The sequence below is a fragment of the Chlamydotis macqueenii genome, chromosome 1, assembly GCF_036417535.1.
Source record: "Chlamydotis macqueenii isolate bChlMac1 chromosome 1, bChlMac1.mat, whole genome shotgun sequence".
Classification (NCBI taxonomy): Eukaryota; Metazoa; Chordata; class Aves; order Otidiformes; family Otididae; genus Chlamydotis; species Chlamydotis macqueenii.
Genome location: NC_141556.1, coordinates 125,844,541 through 125,866,416, shown reverse-complemented (window position 1 = coordinate 125,866,416; position 21,876 = coordinate 125,844,541). Strand labels below are relative to the sequence as shown.

The window sequence follows — 21,876 nt, the reverse complement described above, 5'->3', positions numbered from 1 at the left end:
ATGAGCAGAGATTATTTACAAGGTCCAGGGTTTAAGTGTGGCAGATGGATGCAGGCTAGCAATTCCCACAAACAAAGATCCTGTTTCAAAGAAAAGGTGTGTTCAGCTTCTGGAAAAGGAATTTACCTCTCAGCAGGGACTGGCGACTCTAATCTTATTTACATTTCTCACAGCAGCAGTATGCATCTCTCATTCTCAGCCCTAACTATAAGGGTAGATAGTAGATAATGTAGGATTGTGCAGATTGTCATGAGGCCTTTTCCTTCTCTTTGTGTTGCAAACTCCTTTTCAGAAGCAACAGTTAAGCTGTCAGCAGAGTGGAATTACAAATCTGATACTTGGTACACTTTTGGACAGTTACAGCTTTCAGGTGTTTCCCATGAACAGGCACCAATCATTTCACTGCCACGGTGGTGAGGTGCTTTGTTGGGTTAGTCATTTTTTTTTAGACGAGGATCAGAAAAACAAGCACAGGAAGCTGAAAACAGATATCATTTGGTCAATTCAGGTAAGGTACAATAAAAGGTAAGGCTGTAAGACAACTGCATTTTACTTCTAGGCTCTGAATTAAAGTCTTTCAACCTTATTTAAGGAATTTGCATCGTCAAAGCAAAATTCCTGAACATAAACACTTACTGTTGTAAATATTTAAAGTTCTGCTCTGTGAAAACACAGGAGAGACAACATAGTAAACATAGCTTTGTGTTTCGTTATGACTTCTATACATAATGAAAATGTTAAAAGCAATATGGTTTCTTTTAAAATAATACTAGCACTTAGAGTATAATGGTGCACCCTTAAAGATGATGTGCATTTTACAAATGTACAGTGTGCAGGCACTCATACTAATGTTCGCTGTAATAAGCCAGAATCCTATACTGCTATAAATTCTCACTAATGCAATTCTACTTGAGGCCTGGGAAAAGTTACCTTTATATAAGGTTGTTCATTTTAATGTCAGTGTCGTTCCTCATTCCTCTATTCATGCAGCTTTATTAGTAAATGTATTTGTCTGTTAGATGGAGATGAGCAAACAGCTCAGATAAAAAACCCGTAAGGATCCGGTGGTCGCACCTACAGTCAGTGCCTCTGAGCAGCTACCTCTGCTCGAGAGATTTTGGCTCACATCCTGCAGGCGCTAATAAGGTTGGGAGTCTCGAGTGTAGTAATCAGGGAGCAGTGCTCAGTTTTTGAAGAGCCTTATGGCTCTGCTATACCTGTCGACAACTCGGGGAAGGAGTTACAGCATTGGAAAATGAGTAACCCTATACCACAAGTCAGAGGCTGAAATTGCTGAGGCTCGAGTACATCGCAGGGCAGCACTGCTCCCTGCCACCAGCCTGACATGCTGCCACCACCCAGACCAGAGAAATGTACCTGACCCCGTCCCACAGAGCTCCCTCTTGACCATGGGGCTTTGAAGTAGGAACAGCAGATGTCACAAGGCTCGTGAACAAAGTGCCTGCTTTTGGTTTTGACTTGCAGCAAAACCAGCAAGGTAACGAGATACCTGCACGTACGGTGGAGCTCTGACACAGTGCTAACAGGGCAACACAGCTGCTCCTTAGCCCAAGCTAAAAAGGTTATGATCACAGAACGGGGATAAGGAAGATAAAAGTCTTTAAAAAAAAAAGGCAAACAAACAAAAAGAGAAATCTTGAAATCTTTCAAGTCAAGGATGATTAGAATTTGTGTGGGTTTTTTCCCCCCATCATAATACAATCAGATCCACTTACCATCATCTCAGCTACCTTACATCCTTAACAGTTTAGTACAATGTTTACAGAGAAACAAGAGGGGAAAAATGCCATGTCATCTTCTAACAAAAGAATCCCTTTTGTGCTAGCTTTGCTGAACTAAAACGTGTGTATTTGGTTTTTTTGTTAAGTATTGTAATTAAATGTGTTTTCTAAAATATTGCAGATTATTTCCTGGAATGAGATCACAATTTCCATAGCTTCCATAGTGAAAAAAAAACCCAAACAAGTTCAGCCTGTCTCTCCACCGTGTTTTTCAAAAGAAATGTTCCCCTAAGACTGTGCAGAAGATGGTAGAGAACGTATCTTGTAATGTCTGATGAGTTACCACAGGCAAATGTGAAAGTGAAACAAATAAACCATTTAAGGGCATCACATTTCTTTGCCCTCAGTGTCATATATGAAATGATAATGTTAAAGTGGAAATGTGGTAGGTTGTAATAATTTTAACTAAAATCTTTGTTATTAACCTCAATCACATTGTCTTTTGCTACTAAGATACTTCTTGTTTTACTGCACTTTTTCTTCACACTCATGCAACATGGGTGAGTTCTCAAAACAATGCCTTATGCCTTTATTTATGGAATGTTATGGTTTTTAAATTACATGGGAATTTCCTTGCCTGTCTCTCTCTGTGTACACATTCCTACAAATGGTGAATGACATCTGTACTTAGCTTTCACTCGGGCAACTCCTACTTAGTAATGACACTATTATTATGCTCAGGTCATGATGGGATCACATCTTCTCCGTCATTCCTTGAAGATATCAACCACACCACACAATCAAAGCAATGCAAAACTGACATCTTTCTACTTATTTTGGTTTTGTAATATGTGGGAGTTGTTCTAATTGTAGATATTCCCCCAGCATCTGTGGCAAAAATTGCTAAGTATTCACATAACATCAGAGCTAACTTGGAAAAATACTTTAGTTATTGTGAAGCTTGAACATTGTCCATATTTAAGATTTTTTAAAAACATAATTACTAGAATCTTCTCTTTTCATATTATGAACTTTTTAGTGCTATGAAGACAGTGCTGAGATAAATAAAAATGCTACTGCGTGAAGGACTTTTTACAGATGCACAGCTGGGGAGAAAAAGAAGACCTTTGAGCAAAGGAGGTACTGGCTGACAGGATGGCACAGAAGTGTGAGAGAAATCAGTGAACATGAAAGAGCACAACCATGATACAAATCCAGCAGTGTGGAAGTTTTCATTACCTTACCTCAGAGTTCTGGCCTTTTTTTTTTTTTCTTTTTATCATGTATCCTCTCATTTGTCAATCACTTCATGATCTTCTGACTGACAGAAGTTAATCTCCGTACCACTATTGTGAATTATTTTATTACAAATAATTATTTAATAACAGAGTATGTTTTATCTCTACCTATCTGTTTTAGGTTATCTCAGCAAGAAGCTAACAAGACTAGAAGGAACCTGAAGAAAATGTGTAGGTAAGTGCAAGGGGGAAATGAAGGTGAGCTACAAATATTCTTTTGAGGAATGTGAATGTATTAATAGCTTTGTACTAAACAAGAAACTGAGACGTGACTGTGATGTCAGGATTAATGCATGTACATAATGTTTCAGGTGAGTGTGAGTGATAGAAACAAGACTATTTTGATTTTCTGTAATAGAAAGCAAAATCAGAAAATGTTAAACAAAGAATGGTACTTTAAAATCTGTTTATTTCATCTGTAGACTGATGAAAACTGCAAAAAAAAATCCCCACACTATTAAGCTGAATTATATTTTTATGATGTTTGAGGAATGAATGAAGAATTTTGCAGCTGAGTTCTTGAGTTCCCTTTCACAGCAAATGTGATATGTTTGCCAACATGTCAGTGCTGCCTGGGCTCTCTGTGTCGGCTGCTTTTCTTCTGAGGGTTGCCTCTGATCCTCTTCCTTTCCGTCACCATGTGTCACCTCACAGATTAAACTGTTGATTTTTGAGCTTGATAGGCTGCAGGTTCAATATCAAATAGCCTGCTGGTCAATGTAGTGAACTTTGACAGGCTGACTAGAAACATTATATTAGCTAAGGACTGAGGGTTAGTTTTTCTCTAAGCAAAAGGCAACCATTGTAAATCTAAATGCAGATATTGCTGGCCTGTAAGAACTGTAACACAAGTTAATAGGGATTTTTTAATATTTTCTGGGGTTTTTTAAATTTGTTTTAGTTTTTCCAGACTAGACTGTTAATCAAAACTTGTTTTCTATCTAGAACATATTTTTCATTTGGTTGGAGATTATGAGCACAGTAACTCAAATTTCTTTCATATGCTTATATTTCTGTAACTTATAAATAATGTGTTCTTTCAAATGCAGAAAAAGCATTTGTTCTGCATATGCATGTTAAATATGCTAGAGTTTTATATATCAAATAATCTACATTTTTCTCTGCTCTCTGCTGCACTCTCTTCCTCTGTTTAACCACCTTGCTGGTAGGAGGGCTGAGTGCATTCTTATGACATAATGGGTTTGGGGTTTTTTTACCTTGTTGTCAGGAGAAATAAAACACAGGAGGAAAAACTGGGTAGTGAAATTACTTTGGTAGATCTGTCTTGTAGTTACTTCTATGGATTTGTTTGGTTTTATTTCAAGCATTTGTAAAAAGAATAGTGAAAATGAGAAATTACCTAATATATCTTGACTCTGTGAAGGGCCCTCATTCAGCTCCTCTGAGATTCATTCCTTATTCCTTGTGATCCTGCTGGCAGTGCGTGTATTTCCATTTGCAGCTCTCCAAGGAGCACACGCTGCAAAACAGTTACACAGGTAGCAATGACTTCTCCTGTAGGTGAAAACAACAACCAAGAATCTTACCTATTAATTTCATCAGATATTTCAGTCTCATGATGTTTCCAAAGATTCAACTAGAAAAAATTTGAAATGGTAAACAGAAAACATAGGATGTTTAGTCACTGCATTTTTTTAAAGTCAAATAGTACAAGGTTAAATTTAAAAGACAAAGCTTCAGCAGAAAAAAAAAAATGTGCTTAGTGGAAAAATGTGAGAAATTTCCCCTTGACCAGCTCTTCTGGCTATATTGCTACTGTGTGCCTGTTCCCTAAAAGGATGTTATTTCTTTGAGGCTTTGATTTTTTTTCTCCCAAGCAGCGGAACACTTGGGAAACACCAGCTAATAGAGAATGCAATCGCACGTCTCCTTGGCAGCACCGCTACCAGGAGCACATTAAGATCATCCTTTGCTCTTTACAATTCCTTCCCATAGAATATCAAATCAAATTCAAGGTCTCAGCACTTATCTGCAATGCTTAGATACTCAAGGCTATATCCAGAGTGATGAGCACAAAGCGCGTGGGAGTTTCCCTGTCCTGATAACGTCAGGGTGTGTGGAAAGCCCCACTTACCACTCTATCTATCTTTCCATTGGAAAGAAACCTGCATGTGTGGAGTAGAAAGCAGTTGCCTCAGATGAGGTATAAAGTAAGGTAAGGGGTGTGACTATACACAGACACAGGAGTGAGATTTTGTCTGACAGGTATCTTATTCTGGAGATAAAGACCACAGAAATAACTCCCCCACAAACTAAGGAGCACCACAAAAATTGCAGCCCACCACAAAAGATGTAATTCCACGCCATCTTTAAGACAACCACTGACACAGATACATGTTTATCAAAGAAAAAAAAAAAAGAAAAAAATGTATGACAACAAAATAGTTCACTTACTGTTCTTTTGGAAAGACTGAGTGATTAAGCACTACAATTGAGGCCACCTTGTTCTGCAGTGTGCAGTGCTCATTGTATTCCACACAATTTCAAAAGGTTTTTTCACTATGGACTATATAATAGATTTGTTTTTATAGTTGAAGATTAATTATTCCTGATGTACTGAATAGTATCATATTTCTAATTAAAAATACTTAAAATTGCTTGATAATAGCAAGTGACAAGGACTTGTACTTTTGGGCTATCACATTTTTAACTCCAAGAAATAACAAAGCTAACACAGCTAAAAATGCACCTTAGGAAATACTCCTTTGTAAAGTGCAGTTTGGAAAATATTTCAGATTCCTCACCTGCATTTTAGATGAGTTGACCTCATTGTGGTCCATAATATCCAAGTCACAAGATTCTTAATTCTATGCGAAGTGCCACTAGAACCAGCCAAAGCTACTTGTGGGAATAAAAAAAATGTAGAGTTGGACTCTTAAGCTTGTTTGTAATTTTTCTTTTGGTAGAATTTGAAATAGCTCTGATTTTTAAGTGTGGATATTTTGTCTGCTGAACTGAATAGACAATTAAAACTGGATATATAGAAGTGAAAATGTAACTGTGAGCTTTGAACAAAAAAATTGCAACCAGACCAAAGCTTTGAGTTCTGAAAAGTTGTGTTTAACTTCACAATAATTACTGCAGATAATAGTTCCTGGAACTAGAATTAGGAGTTCTTTGATTGCAAAATTGGGCTAGAAATGTCTTGGGTAGACTTAGGCAACTGGAAGTAAGATAAGTACCAATACTTTGAGTTGAACATCTGATTCTTTGATTTTCCCTTTGTAATAATTTCTGAAGACCAATGGAGTTCTTTAGTCTTTTCTAGGTAGACAGAAGTTTGTTTACATAGATGCTAATATGCAGCATTAATTTTGCAAAAGATCATCCAGGGAGCTAAAAAGAAAGCAGTGATTTGAACAGAATGATGAGATGCATACTTTTTCAATGCCACTTTTCAGCTGATCAGATGAAAAACCACAAAGGAAGAAAATTAAATTATTAGAATTAAGGGCAAACATTTTATTTGTTTTATTTGATGAAAGGTTGCAAGAACCAGTAGAGAGCTGCAGCTACACAACATTCTATGCACTGTCGCTTTATGACCACTTAAAAATTGTACAACAACCTTTTGAAAATGCCTTCTTGTTGTGACCTCCTCTAAAGCCGTAGACCCATTAGCAAACTTTCATCACTATAGTTATAATGCCATGAGAAGTAAAAGGTGTTTCCATTTTGGAGCTGACTGGAACTGACTGTGTCTGGCACAAAGCAGCCTCTGGTCTCTTCCTAGAAGCCACCCCTGCAGCCTCCCCTCCTGTTGCCAGCACCTTGCCACCTACATTCAGTACACTCCTGCATTTTTGCTTTAAAAACAACAAAGTCTGTTAAAACTTAGTGAAGACATTTTCAGCTCTAGCATCACAGCGTTTTGCGGTCAGGAAATGCAAGCTGTAGAGAGATTAAAAAATTTTGGGAGACTAACAGTAAGTAACTCAATAATGTCTTGGAATCCTTTCCATGCTTATATTATTCTTTTGGTTTGGTTTTATTTCTGTAAACTTGCCATTTGAAAAATTAAATGTATAAAGCTGTTCAACCTTTTATGCTGAAAGCCCCCAAGCAAGAAGAGAGGTCCATCAACAGCCATCCCATTTCAAGGCTATTTGTACATGTGAACAGGTTTTATGTTTCATTTCACCATAAGCTATTGAGCAAACACTTCTTTTCTCTGTGTGTTTTCTCTTGTTTTCTTTCAATAATCTGTCTGCAAAGTTTCTGTCTTGTTTTTTCTGTTGCTGCAGGCTCCAATACAGACGAAGTTCCTCCCTGAATCTGAACATGAAAAAACCCGCTCAAATTCTCTGCACTACGTAGAGACAACTGCCACAATTTCTGTTTTATCCTTATGTAAGAACTTAAAATGGTCAGAAAAGCCTCTCAGAGCAGCTGCACAGAGGTTGCATTCTCCTCTCTCTCTGGGGAAATGCAGTTGCTATTGAACGCAGATGCTTAACCCAGCAGGGACAACAGGAAAATCAAAGTTAGTGAATCCCTCTTCTGTGGAAGTAACTCCTGCCTTCAGAGGTGGGTGTTTTGGGAACTCCTTAATTAAATCCTGAGTGCCCATAGCCAGCCCAATACTTGTCTTACAGAATACTTCTCAATTAGTTAACTTGCCAAAATGCTTTAAAAAAGGCATTCAGGAGAAGGACTATGGCAGAGAAAAAAAAAGATAGGTAAGAGCATGTCTGCTGCCAGTTGCTTCCAGCAACAGCATTCAGTGAAAATACTGAATTGCAGAAAAGCTGTAAAGGAGCTAATGTAAAATTAACATAAGTTCTGACACCAGTAAAAATCAGCAAAAGCCTGCAAAATTTGTAGTGTTTCACTCTCACTTATCTCTTTATCAACAAAAATTCAGGGAGGAGGTGTGTGTCTATATCATCTTTCCTACCAGAAGCTTTCAAAGTGATATTTACAGCCCTCAAAATTTTTAAATCTTTGCTTTCATTAACATTAAAAATGCATTTTTTCCTTTTTGCTGGCAGACCTTTTTTAACAAAAGAAGTTCAAACACTCAAATCCCATTAAAACCATTCTCTCTTTTTTGCTAAGTCTGAGATCACTATAGTCAGGAAAGAAGCCAACATTTAAACAGAAAAGTCAAAAGTTAAAACAGCAGAAGCCAAATATTATACCAGAAGACTGCCATCTTTTGGGGTGCAATTGAAATTAAACCATGAGTTCTTGGATTAGTACATGTTTTTTAATGGAAAGATATTCTTACATTATTTCAGTTATAAATTCTGTTTGTAGACAAGAATATAAAACAGCACTAAGGACAGAAATGCTGGTGATAGCAAACAATAGCTTTCCATAGCAATTTACTCAGTGAAAAGCATTTCCTAGGAAGCTATTGCATAATTAGATTGAATAACAAAAATAGGCAGATATTTTAATGCACAAGCCATAAGGGAATTGACAATATTATGCAGCAAATGTTTGGTTATTATCTTGTCTTTGCTAGATTTTTGTTTTGACATATTTTAACAAGCACCACAACCTAAAGCTTTTTCTGTTAAAATATAGTTTTATCAAAAACATTAAGTGAAGCACTCCTTGTTTTCAGGAAATAGGATTGAAATCTTGGGTTTTGTAATGAAATTAAAAGGTTTACAATAGCTTTTGAGCTTTTGATAAATGATTATGTCTAAAAATACCCAGAAACACTACAATTTCAGGGTAGGGAGGGTGAACAATATTTTTGTGTAAATGCATCTTGGGAAACAGAAGTGAGAAGGATCAACTAAAGAAAAAATTCAGATTCATCTTTGGGAAGATTAAGCACCTGCATCAAAAAGAAAACTCAAATCCGTATGGGCAGCTAGTCCCTGGATTCTCATCTATGAGCTCTTTGTTTGTAAATACATGAAATTATAATGGCAGCACCAGAAATGCTGAACATATCAGTGTTTTTCCAGGTACAGTGTACACAAGGCAGATGTTGGATTGACCCCTGCTCAAAGAAATCTGTTTGATGGTTTGGTTGTTCTTCTCTGCTCATTTGAAATGGCCATGAGGGAGAAAAATGTCAATGGTGCATCTTTAAACTTCAGGAAAAGAGCTACCCACACACCTCCTTGGGAGGATGCCAGACCCAATATGAGACAACACCATGGCAACATTAGCCTAGAGCATGTCTCAGACTTCTGTAAATAGTGAAGATAAAAGAAAAAGAATCTGAGAAAAATGGGGTTGTAACATTGTTTTCCAAATGTTATGCTGCTGCTTGCTGTTTCAGGAAAGTATGGGAGACCATGCTATCTTACAGATTTTGTTCTCAAACTGAAGTCAGTGATGGGTAGATAAAAAGGGTGAGTGACAGGGGAGAGAAGAGGAAGGAATCAGAAGTTTAAAAAAGTCTCAAAAGATCTCCTAAGGAAAAAACAATACATACTACCAAAGCACAACTGCTCACTGTAACTTCAGGTTTTACTGGTAAGAAAACAATGTTGGAGAATAACAGGCAGGCTAGGGCAAGGAATAAAGAAAACAATCACTAGAATAAGAAAGCAGCAGAGAGTATTAAAAGGGGCACAGGAAGGAAAAGAGTGGATCAGATCAGCCTTTTAAGTTTGATGTAGCTTTGAGTAAATAGCAGTGTTTGTGTGGCGTGGTGTACACAGCAGGCTTTGGGGCATTTCTAGGCTATCTATAGTTTGCCACAGCAATTTAATGTGGCATTTAAGAATAACTCTTTGAGGCAAAAGTATCACTATGTACCAGTTAAATTACTACAGGTCAGTCAGCACCAGACAACTGGCTGCTGCTTTTCGATTCTAAACATAAAGACAACACTTAATTCTCTGACTACATGCCCATTATTTGCCTTAGGTATAAGAAATAGAATTTTTAATTGTTATTTATTAAACTTTATATGCATACACAGCATCATCAAGGTCAATAAACATAAGCAATATGCTATATACTCCTACTTTGCCTGAGAAAGGGCCTTTCTCCAGAAGAGAGGGAAAGCACACATCCAAAAAATGGCAAGTATAGGCTATCTACTGCTCTGATGATTTGTAACTCTTTGGGAAAAAAAAGTAAAAAAGACAAGTTCATTTTTTTTTATATTTAAGTGATAAGTAAGAGGTAGTGCGAGAATGATTGTGAGCTCTAATGAGCAGTCAGTTGTTGCATGGAACTAATATGGAAATTATGTTAAGGGGAAGATGAAAGCATCAAACAATCTGTCTGAAGACATGTACAACTACAGAAAAGGACTTTGTTTTCCAGATACAGTTTTATTTCTCTGCTCTATTTACGCTCTTAGCAGATGGTGCTTGCTTCTTGAAGCTCCAGAGAGCCAAAGGTAAAAATAATGCCATACAGGAGTAGTGCTTCAAGAGAACTTTTAAAAGGTTGAGTTTTCCTTCATATATATCCTTCCTCATTTGTCTGAACTCACCATCAGCTTTCAGTTGTTACCAGTATATTCCCATCATTACCCTAATGCTCATATGGAATTAGCTTTAGGAAAACAGCCCTAGAGAGTATTAGGCCATTTCTGACATGTGCACTGGTATGTCTATAGTGGGTTTTCCGGAATTTAGGGAGAAATTTGACTCGAAATCTCAGAGAGTAATTTCATTTCTGCTGCCCTTTCCTTACCTTTCTACTATCTTGCTGCAAAGCAGCAGCTCCATTCTCATTCTTCCTTTTTATTTTGTTGGAAAAAAATGTTCTATTGCCTACATTTCTTGCAAATAGATGAACAGTATGGGTTGTATCAAGTTATGAGTACAGTTGATTGGTGGTAGTTGAAATAAACACATGAGAAAGGAAAGAGGAACTAAAACAAATATGGTACAGGTACAGTTTTCTAGCAGATCCTTTCTAATTTATTTACAACAGAACAACCTACATCTTACTTCACTCTTTTAGTATTGTCTCTGTTAGCATATTGCTTGCACTATGAATTATTACACAATGCAATGATTATTCCTTAAACATTATTTTAGAAAAATTCCATTGAATTATGTTTGTATTACTGCACCAAGAGTATCATAGCAAAGACTGTCTAAGTTTCCAACAATAATAACTTACTGAATTTGTAAAACAGGTCTATAAGTAGAAAAAGACTAGCCAGTGGAAGTCAGAGAAATGAATCACAGGTCAGCAACATATGAGCATGAAGGGGTTTATTAAAGGAAAATATGCTCAGCCAGAAGCATCCAAATAGCTGTCAGTCTCAGGTTTCTGCATCACTTTCTTCACTGTATTACTGAAATAGCACTGAAGAATTTAGCAGCATAAGAAAGAGCTCTTTTACAGTCACAGAAATGTGATCCTTGGTTGAACACAGCACTCCCTCCAACAAATTTTTTTCAGAGCTTGTTATCTCATTTTCCACTGTTTCTTTTCCAGGGGAAGCACAGTTTTCTTAATGACAATATAGAATATAAGACACACTACCATAAGGAGAAGAGTTATGCAAAGTGGAGTTTTGATAAGCCTCCAAAATGTTTGCTTTAAGCACCAAGTTGGCCCTTTCCTTCATGGTACTGAAGTTAAAATGGGGAGGTCTTACATGTCTTCCCTCTGTTACAGGAGCTCTGGAGGTCTCTTAAATCTTTATGTGCTTGAGGCTGCCTGTACAACAGCTAGGTTTATATAAATGTGACCATTAATTCAGCATAAGGGAATGTTATTTCTAAGAATCTGACAGATTTGTCAGGCTCCTTCATTACATTTTTGTCTAGAGATTAATCTACATCAGTTGAAGTCTGAGCTGGAGGGAGTGGTCAGAAGAGCCCCAGAGAGGGAGAGCCCTTTTTCTACTCCTTCTCTTCTGCTGACGCTGATGAGTCCCCTGAAAAAAACAAGTAGTACTTTCACCTCAGTAAGGTTCAGAACATGCTTTTGCAGAGTGAGGCAAGCTCCCAAGCTTCAGCTCTTTGGTGTTTAAGAATGACAGAACATCAGTGTTCTCCAGTGCTTTTCCAAAGCTATATCACCAGGAATCAAATTTCAAACAGAACAAGCCATTGGGGATACAAGCAACTGTTCTTTAAGTTGGAGTTTCTGTTAATAGTGGAAGGTAGATTGTTCTCTCCCTCTTTTTCATACATACACAGAGATATGCATGGTTTTGCTTGTGCTAAATTTGGGGAAATACATGGGTGATAGTCATTGTAAAATTAATTATGGAATGTGGGCAAAATTCTGTATCCATTTAATATGCTTTGAGCCAGCAGTGCTGTGAATGAGGGTGGTGTTTTCTGGGCATACTCCCAGGAGGTGTTAGGGTAGATGGGCAGTGCTCTGCTTTGTATCGATAATGGAGTGTTTATTCCTTTACAGTAAGTGGGTCTGTCAGAGCACAGCTTACCTTTCTAACGTCAAGGAGAAAATTATTTCAAGGTAATTGCACTAGAAATTATTCTGACTTCCACACTGAATTTGATGTTTCCATAGCAAAAAAAAAAGAACTGTTCTTTCTCATACCTTTCTGCCTTTGATTACGCATAGAATTGATGTAGTACTATTACAAAAGGCAGAAATTAGGTATAGTAGACAAATGTCTAACTTATGAACTAACAAACATGCTAACTCACTAAAACTTAAGACATACTCATTACTTCAAGCATATTGAACAATTCAAATACTTGTTTTTTAAAGGGTATTGGATATTATGATCATTTGCATACCTTTCCACCTGCTCGATACTCTCCTTTAATAGTTAAGACTTTTGGGCCTGAGGCAGCTCGTGATTCAAGAGGGGGAAAAAAATCTCACATATAATAATTCCAACCTTTTACATTCTGCTCTCTCCTAAGGTCTTAAGAAGATTTATATAAAGCCTACAAGTTCTTCCCAGTTCAGGTCTTTGGCAGCTTACTTTAATTTTAAAGCTGCTCATTTTTTTTTACTTTATCAGCTGGGCTGAGAAGGAGGAAAACAGTGACTCACTTCCTAAACTCCTGCTTCTGCCCTTCTCTGTCGGAATTATACCTAGTTCCATAGTCTTCTCAAGAGTCATGTGCTTCATTTCTTGACAAACCTCAGCCTTGCATTCTCTCTGGCTAATCCCCTGTCTTTCTTCTTTCACATATCCCTAATGCTCTTAGGAACCCTTCTCAACCTCACAAATCTTGCTAAGAGGCAGAAGTAGCTCATAGTGAGGACCTCATTTTCATATTCATCCTTATCGTCGAAAGTGCCAAACTCTTGAGCTGTTTTTCTACTGGACTTTCTTTCATGCAAAGTGCATTTGAAACATCAGCAGCTGTTTTTTTTTTTTTTTATTGCTATTTTAATCCTGGATCTTTTCTCTGACTTATTTTCCAATATGGCCCAAAAAAGAGCAGCAGTGTGTGAGGCAGGAATGCAAGACTTTTCATATTGACATTGCTAATAGAGAAAGTGCTCCTAAATGCTTTCACAAAGGCTGGAAATGGAACTGGTCTTGTAGCTAAGACAGATATGGAAAACTGTAAAATAAAATACTATTTTGCAATATAAGTCATTAGCTAATAACCACTTCTATAAACATAGTCTGTCACGCCAGAAGCCAAAGGCTTTTTTGTTCTTCTGGCCAGATCCTCTACAGTGTGATGTTGCAGGTTTCAGCATTCAATCTCAGAAATCAATACATTCAGATAAAAAAAAAAACCAAACTTTCATTTTTAAGCTAATTACTGCCACAAAATATCTTTCAGAAGATTCGACAAAAACTGATTTCCAGTCAGGATGCAAAATAAACAATATTCTAGATTGAGTTTGATGCCCCGAGGGTTTGATGTGCTGCTTCAGCATCATAGAATCATAGAATACTTTGGGTTGGAAGGGGCCTTTAAAGGTCATCTAGTCCACCCCACCCTGTAAGAAGCAGGGACATTTCCAACTAGATCAAGTCGCTCAGAGCCCAGTCCAACCTGGCCTAGAATATTTCCAGGGGTGGGGCATCTACTACCTCTGGGCAACCTCTGTTTTACCAATTGTAAAAATTTTCTTCCTAATATCAAGTCTGAATCTACCTCCTTCTATTTTAAAACCATTACCCCTCATCCTATGACAACATGCCCTGCTAAAAAGTTGCTACCCATCTTTCCTGTAGGCCCCCTTTAGGTACTAGGAGACTGCTATCAGGTCTCCCCGGAGCCTCCTCTTCTCCAGGCTGAACAGCCCCAACTCTCTCAACCTGTCCTCATAGGAGAGGTGCTCCAGCGCTCTGGTCATCTTTGCGGTCCTCCTCTGGACTTCCCCCAACAAATCCACATCCTCACATCTCACAAAAGCAGAGTAGAAGGACAGAATCACCTCCCTCTACCTGCCAGCCAACACTGCTCTTGATGCAGCCCAGGATGCAGCTGGCTTTCTGGACTGCAAGTGTGCATTGCTGGTTCGTGTTGAGCTTCTAATCAACCAACACTCCCAAGTCATTCTCCTCAGGGCTGCTCTCAATCCATTCTCTGTACAGTCTGTATTTGTGCTTGTGATAGCCTCATCCCATGTACAGAACTTTGCACTTGGCCTTGCTGAACTTCATGAGGATCTCACGGACCCACCTCTCCAGCCTGTCAAGGTCCCTCTGGATGGCATCCCTTCGCTCCAGTGTGTCAATTGCACCACACAGGTTGGTGTCTTCAGCAAACTTCCTGAGGGTGCACTCAATCCCGCTGTCCATCATATTTACCTTTGCATCTTAAAGGAGTTGTGATCCAGAAATTTTGGTTTTGTCTTGGTATTTATTCTCCTATATTCTGTCAGACTCTGTTCACTTACAGCCATTTTTTTCACGTTATCCTCAGGTTAAGTGCTGTGGTTTTTTTCTTGCAGAATATCATGGAGTTTAGTATTTTGTCAGTTCTTGAAAAATAAATTGTTCAGTTGTCTGTTAACTGAGAGGGATTTTCTACCTGTCAACATATTAGGCTTACTGGGATAGTGTGATGACAACGTACTTTTGAAGTAATGCATGCTTTCAGGTTTTTTTCTGTGTTTGGCCCTTCTCAGCAGGCTGGCTCTGTAGTTGTTTGCATCTGATTCTCCCTAGAAACTTTTTCCAAAGTAAAAGGATATCTGACAAAGCATTTCCATATTTAAAGAGGTCATGAAACTTAGATAAGTGCAGATGTGACAGCAACCATACTGCCAGATGTTAGGAACCGAGCCAGGGTACCTCCAGGCAAAAATTTCTACAGTTCTTACTAAAGTGTAAAGTTGCATATGCATGGCTGTTGCAGAATTATATCCCTTGTGAACTGGGCACATTGTCATTTTAAGAGATCTAAGATCTCATCCCATGTGTTTGATATTCTATTGCTAGCTCAGGATACTGAATGAGGGATGTCATAAGATATCACACAGTTTGTCAGCATGATGGGCTGCAAGAGTAGACTCCGAGAAGCTCTGAACTTTTTCATCTCCAAGTGCTCAGCAATTTAGAAAAAAAAAATAATATTTCTTTGTTTGATAAAATACATACATATCAGGACATGTATATATATTTTCCCCTTTCCTCATAAAAAATAAATAGGCCATTCCCTTTAAAGGGACATTAGTATGCTTCTTTCTCCTGCTGCAAAAATCTTGCTTTTCTCTTCCAGGATACTGCTTTTCTGGGGTTTTTTGATGAGCATTTTCTTAAAAGAGTCCTATGATTTTCCTGTACCATGCCATGTTCCTTATCAGTCTCTGTAAAGTCACCAAGTAGTACAACAGCATCCTTATTAAGATAAACAAGCAACATTAGAAAGAATCTTTCTCTAGTCCTTTGAAGACCAATGTTAATGCCCAGCTGTTGCTATCTGCCTGAAAGCCCTGTGATAAAATCTATACTACTAAAAATCTAGAACTTATTCTGAAGTGCCAGCAGAATAATGTCAAAGTCATATGCTTTTAGTAGCGTGGGAACCTCAAAGGAACAGTAAAAAAAAAATCTATTGATCTTTGCAAGTTTATCAGACCAAAACCTTGTATCAGCATATGTACAATACACATCAGTAGACAACTATCAAAGTCATATGATGCTTTAATGATGCTCATAGACCCAGCTGGGTAGTTGACTCTCTCATTTGCATTTAAGTTATCTCATTTGTTTGGAAAAAATGAAAGATACTGCATTAACGCCAAGCCTGACAGAGCAGAGATAGGTACCCTACATACACTGTATGGGATGTAAGCAGCTATATTGTAGACAGAGGAAAATGAAGTAAATTAGATGAGTTGAGATGGTAGTGGTTTTTAAATTTTGCATGCAAGATTCTTTTAGAAGCTACGAAGGAAATACACCATGCTACACCATTACCCAGCTTCTCCATATGGGGAAGCAGAAGTCTGCCATGGCAGGATGCCTCCTTAAACTCCTTGTGCTATGGTGCAACTCCGCTCAAATTCCTACTCCTTGTGTCTTACAAATAAAAGTATGAATCTAGTCCTGATCAAAATTCACCATCAGCTACTAAATATTTTCTAAATATTTTTCTAAATATTTACATGGTCTTTTTAGTGTTTGGAATGGTAGCCAGTCCTTGGTATCACTTTACAGACACAAGAGCTTTCCATCTTACTTCAGCAGCCTATAGGGAATCAGTGTTTTATCACCAATTAGTTATATTTTAAACTATGTCTACCTAAGAAAATCTCCTAGTAAGCACTCCATTTATCTGTATCTTGGTATAGTCAAATATGTATCCTATGCAACACTTTTGTCTAAGTAGCTTTTTAAGACAGCATTCTGTCTTTTCCTGGAGAGGACACAGAATGTATCTTTGGAACTATGAATGTTTCTTCAGCACATGAACACTTTGCCATTCTGACTGCAGCCTGATGCAGTGCTAAGTAGTGGGCACTGGTGGTGAGTGCATTGCCCTTCATCATGTTTTGGGAGAGGAGCATCACTCAGGTGTGCTCACTAACGTCTCCCTGGAATTGATGACAAGCCCTGTGTGGTCAGACTTAATGAGTCAATTAGAGTATCTGAACAGGCAGCACAGTTCTGAGATGCAGGGACTTGGCCCTGTCTTGTTACAATTTTGTTGAGGATAGCCTCTGATGGAAAGTAATTAATTTTCAGTTTCATGTTGCTGCACTACCTGACAACTTTCTCCTGTTTTCTTCTGGAATGACTTGACTGAGAGGGACAAATACCGCTCAATGAAGTGGCAAACTGTTGTTTATAGGTAGCAGTTTGTACAGAAACTTTACCGTTTTCCTCTGATTTTCTTTGCATGCGTTGGATGAAGAAGGGTTGATCAAAGGTCTGGCACGGCAATCATTTGTCATGCAGACAGACCTGATAACTCAGTACAAACAAACAGTGGAGGCAATCAAGTTGTGGTTTGATAACAGAATTCAGAGGATTTGAGATTAATTTGCTTTGCTTCATTGACAGCAAAGCAGGTTTTGGACTTGCTCTTGTTTCTTCAGTTTTTGTGTTCATCTCTAACATTACATACTAAAATTTAGATCTTTGGTTTCTGAAGAAAGACGTATTAATGGAAAAAAACCCCCACATTCAAGTCAGAAACTGTTAGCAGTGATTTACCTCTTTATCTAGCCTTAATTTTAAAAAGGAATTCACTCTTTCATCTTTGGAGGAAAAAAATGAAAGTTAATTTACTACCTGACTAAAGTTAGGAGGTTTAATCTTTAATGACACCTCAAATCATGATGTATGCAAAGATTTCATGGCAAGCTAAATTAGCCTTTTATCAGGAGAAAGCCCTGTCTACAAAGCTACACTCAAAGCATAGGATTGATACTACATGCTTTTTATCAGGGTAGGAATATAGGTCTTTTTACCAACTACCATGATAATATCTTGCAATTGACAGGCTAGTGGACAGAAACACAAACCTTACTGGTTGGCTGAGTTTATTGGTTACTGTTTTCGGTTACTTCTGACTAAATAAAGGAACAGCTAAAAACCCTCTTCATGGTCATTTTGATGATGGCTAGATTAATAGAAAGACTTTTTGAAGCTATTTTTTGTCTCTGCAATTTAAGAGATTTCCCAGGAGCCTGCTAAAAACCACCTGGGCAGGCTTTTGACTTCATTGCAGCTAGCATCAGCCAGCCAGGGACAGAACCAAAAATAGCAGTGAGAAAGACATGATGATGGCCAGAAAAGCACACTCAACCTGAGAAAGAAGACCATAAAAATATTGTTTTATTAAAATAGAGAGTAGCTGGTACTGGGGAAAAAAATGGTTTTGTTTGTTCTCCCTTTCTTTCTAACTTCTACAGTGAAGTAGCAACAACTGATCATATCTGTGTTCCCTGTAACAGACAGGAGGACTGTATCAAAGAGGCTCCTCATTAATTTATCTACCTAATGGAAACTGCACAAGAACTGGATTTTGGTTAATGATTTGCATCAGAAGAGGTAGAGCTAGATATATTCACAACATGCACACTAGCTGAGAAGACAGATGGTCACAAGGTACCACGTAGAGTGATGGTACATCACAAACGTGCTGTTTCCATCCTCCTAATTAATTGTGAGGAGAAAAGTATGCATTCAGCATTGAATTCCTTCTACAATGCTTTTTGTTTGTTTGTTTTGGGACAAAACAAAAGTGAAAGTACAAAACTCTCTGTTTAACAAACATAAAATAAATTTTTCAGCAATACTGAGACAATAGTTCCAGCTACCAAGGTTTCTAGGATTTTCATGTCTCGAACTCTTTTTGAGCTTTAGTGAATGGATAGAGAGCAGGGAGCCTGAGAAATAACTAATTTGGAAGCCTCTGAGCTTCAGGTCTGGGCCAGGGAGAAAAGGAAGGTGCTTCATAAGCATCTCTGTGGAAATCACCTCTGTGGAAATTCAGAGCTCCTTAGTGACAGCTGAACTTGGAGGATGCTTGAGCGCCACCATGGCCTCTCAGACTGTGGTCATGGGTAGGACAGGGCTGCACTGAAGGGTATTTTCTCCATTTAAGAAGAATCAGTGGATGAAAACTGCCTGCAGGAAGCCATGTTAAGGCAGAGGAGAGTCCCACAATTAATTCAGGGGGTGGTTGCCTTCCATCATTCTGCTTCTGCTCAGATTTCAATTTGGAAGTCCAAGACCTGAATGAACATTAAGCGTATCTAACATTAAGATGCTGAGAGAAGTCTACCCAGTGTGTCTTTTAACATTTGGCCATCAAATACTCACTGAGCTATTTCAAAGCAACGTACAATTTCTCCCTAGATGAAGTTATTTTTAATACTGAATAAACATATATAAACATCTTATATTTCAGACTTGGTTCTTACATACAGCACCCACACATTGATTTAAGCTTCCCGTCCTAAGTAATTGCCAATATATGAAAATGCATTTCCTTTAATTGCCTTTGATTATTTATTTATGAAATGTCATTTGAAATCTCTTTATTTCATTTCTGTTCCTTTCCTAAAGACAGGTTTATTTGATGGGAGACTAGTGAATGCAAAACCAGACCAAACAAATATGACTGTTAGCTGCAGCTGATGTACTTATTTCTTAGTCAGTACATGTTGGACCATCTATTCTTTAGCTCTTTAATATATTCTTCTCTTCACACTCTACCTACATCACCTTCCTGGTTGGAATACACTCTTTTTTTTTTTCTTTTTTTTTTTTTTAAATAAGTTACACTCTTTTCTGAGAACAGACCAGGTCCTCTTTTTCTTAAAAATGATAACATACATTTTTCAAAATACAGTAAAGTACACTCAGTGAGGTGATTATCAGAACACTAAGGTTTATCAGGCAGCCCAGGTTACGTGTACACATACATACAGAACTCTTCAAGCAAGGCAACATGTAAGTCTTCTTGTAAACTATTTTTGAAGGCAAGCCTGTTTCTGTACTCCTTTCTTGATAGTTTTTTTTTTTTTGGCTTGCAAATCAGACTGATTGTCAACTAAGTCTTTGTTGAGTAACTTACTAATAGTTTAATATAGTTTTATTAAATCTGCAAATTTTTTGTAGAAAAGGTCCATCCTTTTGCATTAATAAAGATTCTGTTTAAGTTTTACATTACCACTGGGTGGTGCTCTCAACATACAGTAGGCAGCCAATCCCTGAAACGTGATAATCTGCTCCTCACAACCAAAAGTTATTTCATATGAATGTTGTCTGTGAGACACTAAGTGAAAATGACATTATTTTCCCTGTGACAGCAAGGGAGTGAGGGGTGAGGAGGGAAGGTTTTGTTGAATCAGCCTGACAGTCATTCCGTAAAAAAAAATGTATTTTGCTGATAAATATCCCCCATTGCCCTTCAAAAAATGTGTATATTTCTACTGAGAAGATATGAAATGATCAAAAATATTGTCTTCATTTAAAGCCTTCCTAGGCATTTCAAAGGCAGCTGACCGCCACTGCTGCACCTTGCATTCTTCCCTGGTGTCTTCAGCATATGAACTCATATGCTTTTGCAGCCTGCAGAGCTGAGCAATCTTCACTCCAACACTTAGGCTATTTGTAACTTTTAGGTGATTTGGCTTCTTTTTTTTTTTTATGAAAAGTAGAGTTAGGAGGTAATAGTTCACGTATGCAAAGGATTTTAAGTTTTCCACATTTGTTCTTGCTCTAGTACCAAGAAAGCCTCCCAATTCTGAAGTTATCTCAAGAACCCACCCACAGCTTTTAAAAAGAAAAAATAAAATAGCTTTAAGTTGATTGAACCATTTCATTTCCAAGAAAGCAAAGTGTACACTGAGTTTTAACTGACACTCTGTAATCCAAATTAAAAGGAAAGGTCATTTTGACCAAAATACTTTAATTGTTATTGCTTTTAAGATCAAGCTGAAACACAATGTTTCAACAGCATTGGGAAAATATAGAAGCAGTAACGGAAGAATGGATTCATTGTATTCTATTAATATTTTTGTCAGCTGAAGAAGTACAAAACATTATTTGAGAAGTTTAGTATATTTTTTATCAAAAGATTTTATTCTTTTAATATATCATTTTATATTCATGCTGAGAAGAGTCTACTCTAAATAACTCTTTAGATGGTACTAGACATGTAACCACAGCATAGACATCCTTCAATGTCTGTTTTACGAGGGATGAATTAGGGATGTTAAGCTCTAGTTCAGCTCTTTGCTTCATTTGGCTTTCATTTATTGTTGTTCTGCTCATCTATGACCATACAAAAGTATTATTGCAAAATTAATCTTTCTTATGGCTTTAAAATACTTTCTTCCCTGGTGAAACTTATATTTGCACCTCAGAGATAGTAAAATATGCTGTAGAATACTTGAGACCCAAGATATCTGTTTGCATGAGTAAAACTTCTGCCTTAAATCAATATAGTTAATGATAAATCTTTATTGATATTAGGTAACAAATTACATGTAACTGAAAGATTTAAACAAGATCATATGTACGTTTAATGACAAGAATGTGACAACATTCTTTTTTTCCCATGCCTTTATCATAGTTTCTAGTGGTACCACATCAAGGCTTAATTTTAAACCTGCCATTTAATTTCAGCTGGACAACACAATGACATTCACAGAGCATATCTCAGAGCTGCTGGATCAACAGATGCAACACTTGATATGATATGTATGCTGAAGCTTGAGAGTACATAATAAAAATGAGAGCTTCATGCCCTGAAAAATAATCACTGGGAACACAGCACATAAACTGCAAGCTCGAAACTTGTTTTCTTTTGGGCTAGTTTCCCAAAACAGGCATGAAATAATAGCATGAAAAAGAATGTATTAAAGTGTTCATTACTTGAAGTTTAGATTTACTTTTAAGACTATAATATTTACACTCAGTTTTAAAGTCTTTTTTTTTCTTTTCCTCTTCCCCTCCGTGTGATTTAACGTAGCATATTTGATTACTGTGGGGGAAAAAAACCCATGTTTTCCTCTTT

General features: G+C 37.4%; 1 long non-coding RNA gene across 2 annotated transcripts in view; it reads left to right on the top strand.

The window, feature by feature from the left end:
• Positions 1-263: 263 nt before the first annotated feature.
• Positions 264-21,876, top strand: part of LOC147602272 (uncharacterized) — a 60,559-nt gene continuing 38,946 nt past the window's right edge. For both annotated transcript variants that reach the window (XR_015257612.1, XR_015257611.1), the window contains exons 1-2: positions 264-508; positions 3,162-3,215. This is a non-coding gene — a long non-coding RNA (uncharacterized LOC147602272). The remainder of the gene's footprint in view (positions 509-3,161; positions 3,216-21,876) is intronic.